The sequence below is a fragment of the Etheostoma spectabile genome, unplaced genomic scaffold, assembly GCF_008692095.1.
Source record: "Etheostoma spectabile isolate EspeVRDwgs_2016 unplaced genomic scaffold, UIUC_Espe_1.0 scaffold00018809, whole genome shotgun sequence".
Taxonomy (NCBI): domain Eukaryota; kingdom Metazoa; phylum Chordata; class Actinopteri; order Perciformes; family Percidae; genus Etheostoma; species Etheostoma spectabile.
The window spans coordinates 3,923-21,183 of NW_022604484.1; the positions used below are offsets into that span (position 1 = coordinate 3,923).

Below are 17,261 nucleotides of genomic sequence, written 5' to 3' on the forward strand. Positions count from 1 at the left end.
GGACCTGGACCTTAGCTTGTAGACCGGTGACGTTGTCCTCTGCCGCAGATATCCGCACTTCCGCCTCACCAACCCGCTCGGCGCATTCGTTAACATCTTTTTAACATTCTCTATTGCTGATAGAATGCCATCCAGTTTGGAGGAGAAATCTGATTTCAAGTTTGCAATTGCAGCCAGTATTGCCTCTGGACCAGTCTCAACCGTCTTATTTCCCTCATTCAACTCGCAATTTTCCTCCTCCATTGACTCGCACGTGGTGGTGTTAGCCTCGCTATTTTCACAGCTAGCTTCAGAGCTCACCTTAGAAGTGAAGTTAGATAACTTCGATTGAGTCGGTTTGCTGGGGTTTTTACCAGGCTTCCTTTGTGAGAGAGGCATCACAGATGTTCCAAACGTCGTTCAGTGTCACTTGTAACGAGTATTTTCCAGGATTTTACATATAGGTAGTGGAGCCGAAGCGAACACGTCCTCTCAGCAAGCCGCCATTACCGGTCCCCCCAGACTGTATACATTTAACTTTTATACTGAGTTAACCTTATTTACAAGTGTACATTGCAAATTAATTAAAAAAATAATTTAGCTAGTAAGTAGTTTAGTTAGTTGTTAGCATTATTAGTTAAAACAGTAGAATATACATTAGTTTGGCTAGCAATACACAGTCATACTGGACACGGAGAAAGAGGTCTAGAGCAAGGGTTGAAGCTCAGTTAATTCAAGTTGCGGAGGGGAATCGTGTGACAGACCTTTGTGATGTTGAGGAGGCATATGAAGATGCGAGCGACTTCTATGAGATGGAGTGCCAAACACCTGCCGATGAGATGGAAGAGTTCTTTGATGCACATGAACCAGACACTGAACCGACACAGAGTCAGACACAGAGTCAGACACAGAACAAGGCACTTTGCAGGAAAATTTGGCTGCATGGGCAGTTGAGCATAACATCACTCACAATGCACGGAATTCATTGCTTCAAACACTTGGACAGTACCATCCACTGTTACCAAGTGATGCCAGAACATTGCTTGGTACCCTGCGGTCCAGCAAGATTCTTGTCCAGGAAAAAGCTGGTGGCCAGTACCACCATTTTGGTATCCTGGGCCCAGTTTTTCAAAAAATGTAATCTGGATCAAATTGATCCGGATTTAGTAATCCTTTTTTTGCGATCCGTGATCACGTAATCCATCTTACTTTTGAGCCAGTTTTTCAAAGCAACATCAAATTGGATCAATCTGATCCGGATAGGAACTTTTCAGGATCACCAAATCTGGATAACCAGTGTTCAAACAGGATAGGAATTCACAATGTAGAACTATAGATATGTAAAGAGCAACAAGTAGAATGGCCAGTGTGGGGTCAATATAAGTTTATTTTGCAAGAACGAGCAAACAGGAAGTGCAACAAGTTAGTTAGACACTATTTCTGATTTGGATTTGTTTTGGATTTCAAAAATCAGTGATTGCCATTCTTTGCATTTTTTGGTTATTCTGTAATCATTGCATGCATCACTAATAAATATTGTGATGAATATATAGGCCTATTTATATATCAATTATTTAGAGAAGAAAATGTATTGTTTTTGGTCAATTTTGACAGCTGTTTGGGGATAATTTTATGAGGCCAAACTCTTTGTACTTCGCTGTAGGCCTATACTGAAAGGCTGATTACGTTAAAGCCTACCTAATCACTGTAGCCTGACGGATGAACAAATAAAATAAAACCTTATGAATAAATAGGATCTTGTAAGATACTGCATGATCCAAATATAGTATTATTTGATACATTGTTAAAGTTTTCATTACATTTTGGGCATGAAATCCACGCTGAGTCCACCCTTCTGATGGGATCAGTTTAATCCAGATTTTTTGGATCAAAGTGATCCAAATCCTACAAAAAGGTTCTGAAAAACCCAAACTAAAGGTTTGATCCAGATCAAAATCAAGATTAGATTATGTGATCTAATCCGATTGTGTAATCCGTTTTTTCTTTTGAAAAACCCATTTTCAACATTTGATCCAATCCGTTATCCAAAATCCTAGTGGATTACTTTTGAAAAACTGGGCCCTGGAGTCACTTTCAGTGGTGTTAAAGAAACACAAATGTCTGTTAGAGGATAGTTCTCTTGATCATGGCGGATTGATCAAAATGGCAGATTTTGTTGCAGAGATCAATGAACTTGAGATAGGTTTTGAGTTTGACGGGATCACACTCACGTTCAAGCTGGCAGCACTGGTGTGTGATGCTCCTGCCCGGGCTTTTGTTAAATGTGTCAAAGGTCACTCAGGATATCACGGGTGTGAGAAGTGCACAGAGGATGGTTTGTATGTAGAAAACCGGGTCACTTTTCCAAGAACAGACATGCCTGTAAGGACAGATCAAGACTTCTGTGACAGAAAAGATGAATCCCATCACCTAGGGACTTCCCCTCTTGAAAACACATCACTTGGGATGGTTTCCGGATTTCCCCTTGACTACATGCATCTTGTCTGCCTGGGTGTCATGCGCCGCCTACTTCTCCTGTGGATCAAGGGTCCCCTTACGTGTAGGCTGCCTACATTTCTAGTAAACAAACTCTCACAGAGGCTTGTGGAAGCTCGTCATATGGTTCCCATTGAGTTTGCCCGCAGACCTAGGACAGTGGCAGAGATTGATCGGTGGAAGGCAACAGAGTTTAGACAGTTTTTACTGTATACTGGTCCAGTGATTCTGAAAGACATCGTAAGCTCTGCTGTATACCACAACTTTCTGTTACTTTTCATTGGTATCCACATTTTGTCCTGCAAAGCCCTGGTTGATGACTACTTGGACTATGCAAATGACATACTTACTCTCTTTGTCAAGCACTTTGGAGAGCTGTATGGTGCCAAGTATCTTTCCTACAATGTTCCCAATCTTGTGCATCTGGCACAGGATGTCAGAAACCATGGTGTTCTGGACAGATTTAGTGCTTTCAGGTATGAAATGCATTGTACAAGCTCAAAAAGCTCGTTAGAAAGCCCACATGTCCATTAGCTCAAATCGTGAAGAGACTTTCTGAGGGGCAGAAATCCTGTTCACCTAAGGAAATCTTTGAGCTCAGAAAGCCACACACTGCAGGTCCCCTTATGCCATTGTTTCCCAGTGCCACACAGTACAGGGAGCTGAAGATGAAGACATTTACCATTAAACTTAATAGAGCCAACAGTCACATTTTTATAAATGGTCAGGTTGCAAGGGTAAAGAACATATTTTCTGTTGGGAGTGAGGTGCACATTGCATATAGTACCTTTATGCATCAGGATTCTTTCTTTGAGTACCCGTTGTCCTCCACCACATATGGCATCCACTTGTTAGATGGCCTGTCGAGCACAGTCAGATATTGTAAGTCAGACCTGATAGGACAGAAGTCATTCCTTGTTCAGCATGGGCGGAAATTTGTTGCCATCCCTCTGTTACACAAAGATGAAATGCTCTTCACATGCAGCTCCAGCCTAAGATCCCTCAGTTGTTCTATGCCATGAAAACAATGTCTCTATTTCTCCTCCTAACTCAACTGGGCTGTAAAAGCTACTGTCTTTGTTTGCTGGTATTCACCTGTTCTATATGACAAATGTGAAAAAGTTCTTAGTCTCTCCCCTAAACACAATTTGGTGCATCCTTAAATCGCTCGGCTTTTTGCAGCAACATTGTATGATTTCTCACTTGCTTTAAAGTCAGCCATAAAAATCCCTTTTACATGGAGTGGTATTGCTAAGCTGTATTAATTGGCTTGCTTGTCTGGCCACTATAGTTTAATTGCAGTTTTGGACTTTAGCTGTTAAAACTTAGTATAGCACTTGCTATAGTGCATTTATGACTGATGTGCCCTTCACGCCCACACCAGTAACACTTCATTCTGCGCCCCTCACATGGGCACTTGCACTTACTTGCATGTCTCTTCTCCTCTGCGTTCTGAGTCAAGTTCTCTCTTTGCAGCTTATTGTTCTGCTGCCTCTGTTGTCTGATTTTTCAAAATCATCCTCACATGCACAAAACTGTTCATAGTTCTGTTGTGCTTTCTGTCTAAACACATCTCTGATTTTATATTATTATAACATTATTTTATAAAAAATACAAGACCATTATAGTACAGAAATGTGTAAAAAAAAAAAAAAAATATATATATATATATATATATATATATATATATATAGAGAGAGAGAGAGAGAGATTATATAAAATGTTTTTGGGGCTTTTCTTTTTTTGTGGGACTGGATTCTTTTTTGTCTTTGTTTCTAATTACAGAAAATGTACCTGATTGTCGAGTTTGAGGAGCATTTGGAGACGGCTCCCATTGCTAGTAACTGGATGGAGGATGGCCAAGCCTGGTGGCCTCCGTACATTGACAGGACAAGACTAATTAAAAGTGTCAAAAAATGAAGCCTCCACAGCCAGACAAAGGCTGGGTCCGACACCGGGTCAGAGTCCTGTACTAAACTGGTAATAACTATAAGAAAGATCAGTATATAAAATAAAAATATTTGGCCTAAATGACATGATAGGAAATAAGCTTTTTTTCCACCTCAGATTCTTTGACAATATAATGACAAAGTGGAAGCGGTCTTGTGACACTTCGGACCTAAATACGGACACAGAGCCCTCAAAGAGGCAATCTAAGTATGTTTGGCATTATTATAAACACGTCAACTTATTGGGACTTAAGCTTATTCACCGTTTCCCCCAGAGCTCGAGAAGTTCATACATACTCTACTCATCTCATGGAGCTAGCCTACCGTTCAGAATAAATGACAAAATAACGTCAACATTTTCCTATTTACATGTTGTGATTTGTAAAGTTACAGCGTATACATTTAACAAGGTCATATGAGACACAGCCATCTTCTAACCGTATATAAACTGGGAAGTATAGTCTCAGAAAGGCAAAGCACTGCTACTTCTGCTACTTGGGCAGAGTGATATGCTCGCAGCACCTGTGAAGCCCCGAGCAGAGAGTAGCATTGCTTCGCTTTTATGAGAATATAGTTCCCAGTTTATATACGGTTAGAAGATGGCTGTGTCTTGTTTTTTGTACACATTAAGTCCCAATAAGTTGGCGTGTTTCTTTAAACATTGTGTATTACCTTGCCATGAATCGCTTGAGAAAAAAAATTTCTGTTGCAGAAAAAACCCTCGGTACTCTTTGTCCGAAGAGCTTTCTGACTCAGCGCCCAATCCCCCTAAGCCAAGACAAAAAAAGGCCACGAGGGCTCTGCCACCAGCACCAACTCCACCACCACCACCGCTCCTTCGGGAGAAAACACAGAGAGGTAACAATGAAAAAGTTAAATGGTTATTTTTTTTAAAGGTATACAGTATTACATACAGTAAATGTGTACTATCCAACTTTTAATGTTTGAGTTACAATAAAGTCTACTAACCAATACTGTCTTTTCTTTAAGCAATGGTTCAGCTTGGAGCAGGCCAGGATGAGGCGGGCCACAATCCTCCACCAATGCCCTGTGGTAAGCAGTCTGATACAGTATTAATAGAAAAGCTTTATTTAACAGTAGCAGAAGTATTTGTAGTACATGTAGCCCCTGCTACCACCAGAAATAAGTACACTGTACAATGAACAAAAAAATTAGGCAACAACTCCAAGATAAAGTCTTCATCGTTTGGCATGCACAGACTGATTTGTGTGACCACAGTTGCACAACACAGCTCAAATTTTCAACACCGAGCAGTTAAACCCCATGCGAGTACTTAGTTACCTTGACACATCATCTTGGCTACATTACAGATGACTTACCCACTGTCATCTCATCTGCCATGGCTCCATGGACCAGTTGGACAGATGAGACTGCCCATGACCTCCTGCCCATGCCGAGTGGTAAGCTCTGTGAAAACAACGACTATGGTTATTTTAAGCTTTGGAATACAAAAAAATTGTCTTAGCAAAATGATTCATGTTGTCAAAACAATGGGGCGGCCATTAGCTCACACAGTAAGAGCATTTTCCCCATGTTGGCTAAGTCCTGCAGTGGCCCGGGTTCAACTCCGACCTGCGGCCCGTTGCTGCGTGGCCTCCTGTTTTCGTTAGCCAACGTTAGTATCCCAATTAATATCAGTTAGCTAGCTAGCTAGATTGCGCCTTGCTTACCAAGCTAGCGGGCTAACTAGTGTTATATATGTATGTATGTATATATGTTATATATAGTGTTAATAATGTTATGCAGACCGTAAACGTATTAAAATATATTTAATGTTACAGTCGAATACAGTAGGTATGAATGAAATGAAAATTCATAAACCCTATTCGTACGTGATTATAATTATTTTGGGACCACGTGTGATTTAGAAATAACCCCTCACATCTGAGTTTTGTGTGGCGCATTCTCACAGGACAAGCGGAGAGACTGCCTTTACTTGAATGGGCAACGTTACCCAGAGGTGCCCGAAGGATATGCACATAACCCTCCCCGCCGCCAGAAATAAATAGTTAATTTACTTTACTGTTCTATCTTGGAAAATCTTTAGTTCTCTTAAAGCACCAGGTTCAATATTAGAGCGTCACTATGTAAGATATTTTCATTTCTCAACTGAATCTATGGGTTCCAGCTGCCTCTCATCTACCACAGTCAACCTCTGCTTTCAATACCGGGTGAGTCCTCCACTCTGCATCAGATCACAGTCAAGACGACCACAGTTAGTCTCGCTCATGACAAACCTTGTCATCAAAGACCATCTTGTAATCAATACAGTGTCGCTTGCTTTATGCATGTTTATATGTGTTTGTCAACCCAATAAAAATGTTATGTAACTATTGTTAATATATACAGTTAATGTTGTGATTTGCAGATGAGCAGATTGATGGAGAGCTTTTATCTCTTGGACGGAAACAGCTTGAACTCCCTGATACCTCTCCTTGGGCCGCGGCTAAAATTTCAGCCTCCAGGTCTCCAAAAATGGGTTACATGTGCTTCAAGTGTACAAGCTCTTTAGTAGGGATGAGCGAGTACAGCATTATCTGTATCTGTATCTGTATCTGTTTACCATATGAATTATCTGTATCCGGATCCGTACTCGGACTGGGCGGGGCCTAAACCGGAAGTGGTCATATTTAACCCGGAAGTGGGTCGGGTTCTCTTGAAAGGTGCGGGGATTTATCCGGTATGTTATTTAAGCATGCAATTGATATGAGTTGATCAAAAATTGTTATATTTATTGCTGATTTGAAAACTATTTACATGACAGCATCGAGCTTCAGATCAATGGTGTTGTCATGGTAACAAACAAACTATATACAGAACGTTTTGCAACAATTAATACAACACATGCTGTTGCAATTATGAAGTAAAATGTAATGAACAAGAGTTTTAATACTCAATATAACTTTCTTTTTTTAACTTTTTATTTTTTATGATCAGTGTGATTTTTTTTTTTTTGGTTCTTTTTTATTTTTTTTATTTCCACACCAGGTGTGTGTGTGTGTGTGTGTGTGTAAGAGAGAGACACAGAGAGAGAGGGGGCGGGGGGGCAGCTGACAGTTAAAAAAAAAAAAATCTCCGATGGCAGAGACGCAACGGGAGTTGCATTTAAACCAAGCAGCACGTCTGAAACCCCACGAGCCCAGAAATCTACTGGTTACTATGTAAGGACTACAAACCCCACGTTCACCAGGAATCTACTGGTTACTATGTAAGTACTACAAACCCCACGTTCACCAGAAATCTACTGGTTACTATGTAAGGACTACAAACCCCACGTTCACCAGAAATCTACTGGTTACTATGTAAGGACTACAAACCCCACGTTCACCAGAAATCTACTGGTTACTATGTAAGGACTACAAACCCCACGTTCACCAGAAATCTACTGGTTACTATGTAAGGACTACAAACCGAAGTTAAAAACAAACCTGAAGCTGAAGAAACCCTAAACGTTAACGGAACAGATCCGCAGACCCGACTGCCTGAAGGAGAGAGAGAGAGAGAGAGAGAGAGAGAGAGAGAGAGAGAGAGAGAGGCCGAGGGAGCGCATTTCTCCATGTTCTGTGTGTGTGTGTGATTGATCCGAGCGGGTTTGTAGGCGGGGGGGGGCGCTGTGATTATCACAGAACGCTGCGCGGCCAGTTGAGGAGTTTTATTCAATCCGAGTACGGATATTGACTCATATTACTCGGATAATACTTGTACTCGGCAAAAGTGCTTTATCCGTACCGGATACTCGTTTAAGCCGGGTACTCGGATCACCCCTACTCTTTAGGCAATGACATAAGACATCTTTTTGGCCATCTGAGAGTGATAAATGATGTATACTCCACGTCAACATACACTCACCGGCCACTTTATTAGGTACACCTGTCCAACTGCTCGTTAACACTTAATTTCTAAGCAGCCAATCACATGGCGGCAACTCAGTGCATTTAGGCATGTAGACATGGTCAAGAGAATCTCCTGCAGTTCAAACCGAGCATCAGTATGGGGAAGAAAGGTGATTTGAGTGACTTTGAACGTGGCATGATTGTTGGTGCCAGAAGGGCTGGTCTGAGTATTTCAGAAACTGCTAATCTACTGGGATTTTCACGCACAACCATCTCTAGGGTTTACAGAGAATGGTCCGAAAAAGAAAAAACATCCAGTGAGCGGCAGTTCTGTGGACGGAAATGCCTTGTTGATGCCAGAGGTCAGAGGAGAATGGCCAGACTGGTTCGAGCTGATAGAAGGGCAACAGTGACTCAAATAACCACCCGTTACAACCAAGGTGGGCAGAAGAGCATCTCTGAACGCACAGTACGTCGAACTTTGAGGCAGATGGGATACAGCAGCAGAAGACCACATCGGGTGCCACTCCTTTCAGCTAAGAACAGGAAACTGAGACTACAATTTGCACAAGCTCATCGAAATTGGACAATAGAAGATTGGAAAAACGTTGCCTGGTCTGATGAGTCTCGATTTCTGCTGCGACAGTCGGATGGTAGGGTCAGAATTTGGCATCTACAACATGAAAGCATGGATCCATCCTGCCTTGTATCAACGGTTCAGGCTGGTGGTGGTGGTGTCATGGTGTGGGGAATATTTTCTTGGCACTCTTTGGGCCCCTTGGTACCAATTGAGCATCGTTGCAACGCCACAGCCTACCTGAGTATTGTTGCTGACCATGTCCATCCCTTTATGACCATAATGTACCCAACTTCTGATGGCTACTTTCAGCAGGATAATGCGCCATGTCATAAAGCTGGAATCATCACAGACTGGTTTCTTGAACATGACAATGAGTTGGCTGTACTCAAATGGCCTCCACAGTCACCAGATCTCAATTCAATAGAGCATCTTTGGGATGTGGTGGAACGGGAGATTCGCATCATGGATGTGCAGCCGACAAATCTGCGGCAACTGTGTGATGCCATCATGTCAATATGGACCAAACTCCCTGAGGAATGCTTCCAGCACCTTGTTGAATCTATGCCACGAAGAATTGAGGCAGTTCTGAAGGCAAAAGGGGGTCCAACCCGTTACTAGCATGGGGTACCTAATAAAGTGGCCGGTGAGTGTATTTCCAGTGCGCTCAAGTTGGGTGCTATCGCTCATTTAATCAAATGAGATCATTTAGGAGACACCTACTGGGCCATGCTGTTGAGTTTGAAGTTGGAACAGAGGAAGAATATTCTTCAGTTGAACTTCCTGACAGGTCTGCAGATCCACAAATTGATGTGGATCTGTCAACCTTTTTTTTGAGAGGTACCAAACCTGTCCCAAACAAAGATTATTATTTTTTTTAGACTGTAGGATACAATTCACCGGGACATCTCTATAGCACCACAATACTTTATTTTACAATGGTTTGACACATATTTTCCCTTTAACAAATATTGCGCCCCCCTGCGATTTGGATGTTGCACTCGTTCATGTTGCGATTTCCATACAATTGTGATTAATTGTGCAGCTCTAGTTTAGTCAGCTTTGTAGAGCTGGTGCCAACTTAATCAGCCCAGCATAGTTGAATGGGCCTTTTATGAATTCACACAAAACAATTGTCCAAATCAATGCTGCATAGGTTAGTTACGAATATGTTTAATATTGCATTAATTTTATTGCATTTTTATCCTTCACATTCAATGAAGCATTTACTGTTTTCATGTCCAGTAGTGATTATTGAATATCAGCTCATATAATGAGGTTCTATATCAGATTAACCAAGTTTCCTTGCGTTTTGTTTCATGTTGATATGTCTTTTATTCTTGAAATCTAGGACTAGGCAAAGGCTAGGCTACCTAGGCTTGTTAAGAATATTACATTTGTATTTATTCATTCCTTTTTTTTTTTTTTCTCAGATTGTGACCAACATGGCAGAGTACCTGATGAGATCCAGCACAGAGCCCCCATACATTCTAATGCTGGGGGAAGGACATCAGTGTTCACAAGCTTTTTCCATTGTGAATGGGGGGGGGCCTTGGAGCAGCCGTCTCTTTGGCTGCTGTGGACGTCTGTCTCGCGGCGATTTTTGTCTTTGATGTCGGTTATCCAAAACTTTGTGCTAAAGTTTGGGAGTTCATCCAGACGACCGTGTTTCAGAGACCAGGACATGAATCAAATGCCATCAAATTAATGCGAGCTCAGATAGCTACTATGCAGTTTTTTAATTTCTATGTAGGCTATGTCACACGGTTGAGTTAAAGGGCCCATATTCTGCACTGAAGACAGAGGACATTCAGGAACCAGATCTCACTCAGACACCATGGATGGTTTTTATTGTGTGTGTGTGTGTGTGTGTGTGTGTACCAGAGACACAAATAACCCCCAAATCCCAGAAAAAAGAGATTGTTTTTTGGGCGCTTTAAAATTTAAAAGTTGGTTTGAAAGTTCAATGAAGGATTAAGCATGATATGAAGTTTAAGAAATTGTGACTTTTTGTCCGTTTAGTGATGTAATAAGTGACACATCATATGTTTTAAATCAAGAATGTAAAATTACTTTTGTAGTATTTTATACTATTTGTAATGTTAACTGAAATTAATTGTAATGTTTATTTTGTCTAAAGTAAATATATTTGGCTTGAAGCAATAAAACAAAATGCTGGGATGTTTTTGATTATTTCATAATATCATCAATACATTTCTTAATGTAAAAATCAAGTGAAAAAAAAAATACAGATAACCCAGAAAATGGGTTGTATTTTTCTAACCCATTTTTGGTCGTTTTAATCCAACAACATGGTCATTTTAACCAGTTGTTGGGTAGAAAATATAACCCAGCATGCCGGGTCAAAGCCATAACCCAACCCTGCTGGGTCAAAACAACCCAGCGATGGATCGGTCCATATTTGACCCAGCACTTGGTTACCAATATGACCCAAGTTGGGTTATTTTTAACCCAGCAGTTTTAAGAGTGTATTATCCTTTCTCTTGTGCCTCAGCTGCCATTGGAACCTGACTCCTGCTTCACTCCTGCCATCCACTGGACCCCCCCACCACCACTAGCCGGCTTACTGTCCTCCTCTGACGGACTCGCGCCTTCCTGGAAACCACCAGACCTGTTCACCCTGGAAACCTGAACGTGCTTTTCCCCCTCAAAAATCTAGACTTGATACTTGACTACTTTAAATAAACCTGTTAATTCACACTCCTGTCTCTGTGTTCTGTCTGCATTTGGGTCCTGTTCCTAATGGTTACCACTTCAGAAGTACAGTAAGTACATCATTTATATGTTGTATGTATATTTTATTGTATTTAAACTGTTAAACTTTGATCTTGACATTGCATGTCCTTATATGGTTTAGTTTTACTCTAAAAATGTGCATTTGATTTTATCATTAGATTGAATAAGTTTTTTTTCCTTTGCAATTTGTGATCATACTTGTTATGAATTTACAATAACCCTACACAAATTGAACAGCACCTAGTGCATTTCCAATTACACTTGACTTAATTACAAATTCAATGTCTTCTTGTATGACTACAATACTGTATGTCCCTATAGTTACTTCAGAAAAACAACAAAAGTATTTCTAAAAAGACCTTTTATTGCACATTGAAATGGGCAGTAACTTAAAAAAATTACATAAACCACAAACACTGTCAATATTTCTAAGATTCTGTTGAAAATTAAATTAAATAGTGTAGTTCACCTTTTACAATCCAATGTAAGTTCCACACACAAAACACTGCTGTGGGTTAAGGTAAAGACAAACTTGCCATCTTGCCTCTCAGCAATCCTATTTCTGAAAGAAAGAAAGAATCTCAATTTCAGTTTAAGCCCCTCGTGTTAAATATCTATGCACACTAGCATGTAACTGTACTTTATTGATTATCTAGGAGAATACACAGGAATCCACAACAGTCCATTGTTCTTTATTGTAACTGTAACTTAGTTAAATTAGCTTATTTCCGCTAACATTAGCTCTTAACAGCATGTCAAGGTTAAATACACCAACTATAGACTGACAGGGCAAACAGTAGCACGACATTATTGGTGCATTATGGTTTTTACAGTTAGCTAAACGTTATAAGAAACTTGGTTATACATGTACTAATAGTTAGCGTTAAATAGTGATAAGCATTACCAATCACCATTTCGCATTTCGCTGACACTACGTTTAAATTTAGAACAGTAAACTTTGATTTGCAGAAAATGAAGGTTAGCATGTTTTACCATAGCTAGCTAAGTGGCAAGCTAACGTTACAGACAATTTACATAGTAACTTCAGATACATTTACTTTACAATGTGACTCCTCTTATTTGTACTAACTATGGATAAAGATATACTTAAAACTAGCAAAGCTACTTCTTACTTGAATTATGTAGGCTAGCTTTCAGCAGCAGTTGCATCCACATTGCCAGTGAAAGTGGTTAGCTGAAGTAACGGTAGAGCAGCGTTGCTAACTCTCAGCTAACGTCAGTCAGATCCCGCCCATAGACTCTATATCCGCCCACCGTCTGTGGCTCCTCTCTCACTCCGCCCTCTCGTCTAAAATCATCACATCCACAACCAGGATGGCTGCACCCATAAACGCAAACTCAACGACTCATATCAGATCTCTACAGACTGATGGGTGACGTCACACACGCTCTGTCCATTAATATTAACGGTCTATGGTTAGTCATGACGGTTACGGAAACATTCAAAATTAGACATTCACATAAAATTAAATATCAGTGTAATACTGCAGCTTGACTCTTTGTCAAACAGAGAGGAAACATGAAACAACACGTCAGGATTCTCTTATTGGGGGAGCGTAAGTCATTGGCCCTGAAAGCTGTAACGTATATCACGTGCTAAAAGACTAGCAAACAGCTGCTGGAGCTCGGTTACTTCTGCTGGTTTATAGTTAGTTTACTGTCTCAGGGAAATAGAGAAAGGGATGCATTTCTGCACTAGTTGTATGTTTTTTTAACGTTAACGGAATTAATTACCATAGAGAAGTAACGTTAGTAAACCTGTTATTGTTGTTTTGTTGTCTAATCAGCTGCCATCTACTGAAAGCAGCATGACAAGATAAACAACGGTAATGTTACTTAAGTATTCTGCAATTTAAAACATTTAGCTAAGTTAGAGCGCATAGACATGCTAGCTGACTGTTAACCAGATAGTAGCTAGCTGTCATGAAGTAGCTAACGTTAGTAGACTACTATAGGTTAAGGAGCGTTGCCAACACGTGCACACAAAATACATGAAAACGTGTCTAATCTGCAAAATCTGCAATCTGCGAAAAACGGTGCAAAATTCCTCATAGACTTTAATGGGAAATCTTAGGGAAATCACTCAACATCGCTTAAAACAACACCTCCATGCTGCATCGCCATACTTTAACGTAGAAACATAGTTACAAACAGAAACTGAAGACAGGACTTTGGTGTTTATTGGGCTGAATGGGCATTCAGATATCAAGCACGGTTTCTCCCAAATCACACTTTTCCAACCATCACTACTCTAGTGTTGGTAGAAATCAACGCACACTTTACCAATTTCCACGTGAACATATGTTGGCTTTATACACGCTAAAAGTACTGTTTTTTAAATGGAGGCTGGTTGGTTTAGTGCTAGGTTCGTCATAGCTGTTTCAGGGAAATAGAAAGGTCTTAAATAGGTTGTAAAAAGGTCTTTCTCTGAAGGGATAAGACACTTAACACTTCACCTTTAAAACTAAAATTTAAATTTTAGCAAAACTGGGGTGTTTTATTTATATATATTTTGCTCAGGCAGGCATCGCTAAACCCACCAGACTCCATGTAAATAAACACTCATTTTAGCATTGTATTACACACTTCATTCAAACTGGACCAAAACCAAATAAAACTATGAAAAGCTGTTTTTGGTCTTCTCTACACTTTTCTAACCATCACAACTCTAGTGTTAGTGGAAATAAACACATGCGTTACTCATTTACATATGAACATATGTTTACTCTCTACACGCCAAAAGTACTGTTTTATTTAAATGGAGTCTGGTGGATGTTTTTATTATTTATCAGTCATTTAAACCAGAAATGCAGTCGATACACATGCTTGCTCTGCAGATTGTTTATGAATCAACATGTATGCATTTGGCTTGCCGTCTGCCCACAGCATAGCTCTTCTGCAGCCCGTCATGGCGTTCATAATTTGTGCGATCAGAATGGGACGTCACTTCCAAACGGTCTATACATATAGTGCAGTTTGATATATTTATGCTGTATATTTTTAAATTAGTGAGATATTTAAAAAAAAAAAGTTACCAAAAATAATCTGTTATATTAAAATGATTTTATCTTAACAAAACGTTTCAAAAAAAGAAACCACTCAAACCTGGCTATTCAGTTAGTGTTTAAATGTTAAGGTTAATGTTAACCCTTGTGTTGACTTCACGTTGAAATTGAAAATCAAGACTTTTGTTGACGCTAATTGATGTTTTTAACTTTTTCTTATGTTGTTTTGGTAGCAGACGATCTGACAAGTGAGGACTGAAAAACAAGGCGTTATATACAGGACATGAGTGGTGAATGCAGTGCAGCTGGTAGGTAACGGGGGTGAGGCAGAGCAGAGCAGAAACAGGTGAAAGACATCAAACACCAATCAGCGTGTTACCAGGCAGAGAGAGAGCTCATGACAGAACCCCCCCCCCCCAAGGGACGGCCCCAGAAGTCCCCAAGAGAACCACCACAGAGGGAGGGCGGAGGGGAGCCGGCGGAGGGCTAAAACTCCTCCGAGAGAACACCCTCATCCTCAGAGAGAGCTGGAGGGTCACGGACCGAAGACGGGACAGGCACCGAAACAGAGTCAGGGTCAGGCACAGGACAGGAAGCCGGGCGGGTAGGACGGTTAGGGACCCCTCTGGGGCGGCCCCTACGGATGGCAGGTTGGCCAGGATGCATGCGGTGGAAGTCGGCGATGAGTGTCCGGTCCAAAATCCGACACGCAGGCACCCAGGTTCTCTCCTCAGGCCCATAGCCCTCCCAGTCGACGAGATACTGAAGGCCCCTACCTCTATGTCTGGACCAAAGTAGGCGTCGAACGGTGTACACCAGCCCACCGTCAACGAGGCGAGGAGGAGGAGGTGGAGGCGCCACGGGAACCAGCGGGCTTTCATTTGTCAGCTTGACTTTCGAAACATGGAACGTAGGGTGCACCCTCATGGATGTCGGCGGTAGGGCTGATGATCCTCTGGATGGGGTATGGGCCGAGGAATCAAGGTGCAAGCTTACGTGATTCCACCCGCAGAGGGAGGTCCTTGGCTGACAGCCACACCTTCTGGCCAACACGGTAGATGGGTGCCGGCATTCTTCGGCGGTTAGCCCCAATGGCATAGCTGACAGCTGACTTGAGTAGCGTGGCACGAGCTTGTGACCAGGTACGACGGCAACAGGCGGGCATAGGCGAGGGCAGACGGACAGGACACGTCTCCTTCCTGGCTGGGAAACGGGGGGCTGGTAACCATACACACACTGGAAAGGTGACATACCAGTGGCGGAGCAGGTGAGAGAGTTGTGAGCATATTCTATCCACGTCAGTTGTTGCGCGCAAGCCTGAGGTTTGCGAGAAACCATGCACCGCAGCGCCTTCTCCAGCTCCTGGTTTGCCCGCTCGGACTGTCCATTGGACTGGGGGTGGAACCCAGAGGTGAGACTCACTGTGGCCCCTAGCAGACGGCAGAACTCCTTCCAGAATGTAGAGGTGAATTGCGGGCCTCGGTCAGAAACAACATCCCTGGGCAGCCCGTGAAGACGGAAGAAGTGATCAAGAACAGCCTGGGCAGTCTCTCTGGCAGATGGCAGTTTAGGGAGGGGGATGAAGTGTGCCATCTTGCTGAACCGGTCAACCACAGTGAGAATAACCGTCATCCCACCTGATGGTGGGAGGCCAGTTACAAAGTCCAAGGAGATGTGGGACCAGGGTCGTGTGGGCACAGGCAAGGGCTGGAGTAAACCAGCAGGGGGCCGAGTGGAGGACTTGTTCTGATTGCAGGTGGGGCAGGCACGGACGAATTCCCGGACATCCTTTCTCAAAGAAGACCACCAGAATCGCTGGGCAAGGAGATGGCAGGTGCGGGCGGAGCCCGGATGGCAGGCAAGGCGGGAGTTGTGTCCCCACTGTATGACCCAGGACCTCAAATTCTCTGGGACGAAGAGACGACCGTCCGGGCATGCACTGGGACTGGGATGGCCACGGAGGGCCTCTTGGAGTTCCACCTCGATATCAGGGCAGCTACAACGCAGGGATCAGGCAAAATTGATACAGGTTCCTGGGAAGGGGTGTCATCCTTCTGGAACTGACGGGAGAGAGCATCCGGCTTGGTGTTCCGAGAACCTGGGCGGTATGACAGGGTGAAGTTGAATCTGGTGAAGAACAAAGCCCAGCGGGACTGTCTGGGGTTAAGACGTTTGGCATTGCGGATATATTCAAGATTTTTGTGATCAGTCCAGACCAGAAACGGAACTGTGGACCCCTCCAGCCAGTGACGCCACTCCTCCAGGGCAAGCTTGACAGCCAACAGCTCACAGTCTCCAACATCATAATTGCGCTCCGCAGGAGAAAGCCGGCGAGAAAAAAATGCACAGGGGTGCAGCTTGTTGTCCTCTTCTGCCCGTTGAGAGAGTATGGCCCCGACACCCATGTCCGAAGCATCCACCTCGACAACAAACTGCCTGTCTGAATCCGGCATCTGGAGGATGGGGGCAGTGGTGAACCGGGCCTTGAGGGTATGAAAGGCGGTGTTGGCCTCTGGGGTCCAGAAAAAAGGGTGTTTAATGCTGGTCAGAGCTGTGAGGGGAGCGGCGACGGAGCTGTAGCTCCGGATGAATTTCCGGTAGAAATTGGCAAAACCGAGGAATT

General features: G+C 42.5%; 1 long non-coding RNA gene across 1 annotated transcript; it reads right to left on the reverse strand.

The window, feature by feature from the left end:
• Nucleotides 1-576: 576 nt before the first annotated feature.
• LOC116682550 (uncharacterized) lies at nt 577-4,357 on the reverse strand. Its single transcript, XR_004330447.1, has 3 exons — nt 4,270-4,357; nt 3,263-3,335; nt 577-807 (listed from the first exon to the last, which is right to left on the reverse strand). It is a non-coding gene; the product is annotated as an uncharacterized LOC116682550 (long non-coding RNA).
• Between the last annotated feature and the right edge of the window lie 12,904 nt (nt 4,358-17,261).